Genomic DNA, 1,313 nt, shown 5'->3' on the forward strand with positions numbered 1-1,313 from the left:
AATTGCTATTTCTAGCATACTTAAAAATAAACAGTAATAGTTGCATAAAAAGGATTATGTCTTGTTAAATTTATTTCTTGGCACAGTGACAGCCTCCTCTAATTTCTTTAATGGCTTCCTAATTTTAAAATGACAACAATAACCATGTACATGTAATGATGTAAATACTTATTCATTACCACAATAAATCATCTTGACGACAGGTTTTACTTTCATGTTCTTCAACAAGCTTTTTAGCTAGAGACAGTGCTTTGGATATGAGGGTGGGATAATGTGCTGCTATAGCAATCAAGGGGCTGAATATATGTTCCTAAACAATTATAAAACTAGTAAATAAAATTATAACAATTTCTTAATAGCTTGGATTGATGCTACACAAAGTATAAATGTAGATGCTATTATGCTTCCATGATCAATTGAAATCTAGATTCTATTTATAATGTCAATCTGCTTACAATATCAAAAATTACGAGTTCTGATAAACATGTATACAATGTGAATAAAAATACTTAAAATTAAAAGGCTTAAACTTTATAGCTAATTTAAGTAACAAAATAGTGAACACTATGTCACACTCACTTTACCTTATTATTTAATAAATTGCTGACAAGATACTCTTGTATCACTGACATTAACTTTGAACTAAAAATAAAAAAAAAACATAAAAATATAAAGAAAAAAAAACTATTTACCATGGTAATTCATCTGCATGACTCTTGTTAGTTTCAAATAATTCCTAAATATTTTCTTAATAATCACAACACAGTTCTGAGTGGAGGGGGATGGCCCCATCCTTAAGAATAATGAGAGGAGTGGTCCAAGAAGAATTGGTGTAGCTTCCAGTATTAAACAGTAGTACTTAACTCTTGACAATAACATAATTATGGAGAAAATTGAGAACCTAAAAAAATGAGTTGTAGTCCCTTACCAATTGATACGGTTATTGTTCTCTTACTTTGGTGACATTAGCAATTGATTCATCTATCATTAGTTGCTGCTTTAATATGATGTCAAGGACTCTCAGGAACACGTCACTAAAAATAAGAATATTATGACACATTATCCAATTGTTAAAGTGTACTGTGTGTATAAGGCATTTATCAACTCCCACAACATTAGGCAAATTGGATGTGAATATGAACAACTGTAATTAAGGCAAAAATATTCAGCAATGTAAAGCATGGAATATCAATATTACATAAACTGTACATTATATAAAATTGACTAACCAATCATATTTATTGGGAGTTTCATAAAAAGCTGGAGACACTAAAAATACAAATGGATTAGTGGATGAGTTTGGGTCTGATTGA

The 1,313-nt window shown here is 29.7% G+C and overlaps 1 long non-coding RNA gene across 1 annotated transcript; it reads right to left on the bottom strand.

Moving 5' to 3' along the window:
• On the bottom strand, positions 1-1,313 carry LOC109593173 (uncharacterized). Its single transcript, XR_002190782.1, has 6 exons — positions 1,230-1,313; positions 956-1,034; positions 693-901; positions 585-642; positions 180-310; positions 1-118 (listed from the first exon to the last, which is right to left on the bottom strand). It is a non-coding gene; the product is annotated as an uncharacterized LOC109593173 (long non-coding RNA).

This window comes from Amphimedon queenslandica, unplaced genomic scaffold (genome assembly GCF_000090795.2).
Source record: "Amphimedon queenslandica unplaced genomic scaffold, v1.1 AMPQUscaffold_2593_Cont25405, whole genome shotgun sequence".
In the NCBI taxonomy this organism is placed as follows: domain Eukaryota; kingdom Metazoa; phylum Porifera; class Demospongiae; order Haplosclerida; family Niphatidae; genus Amphimedon; species Amphimedon queenslandica.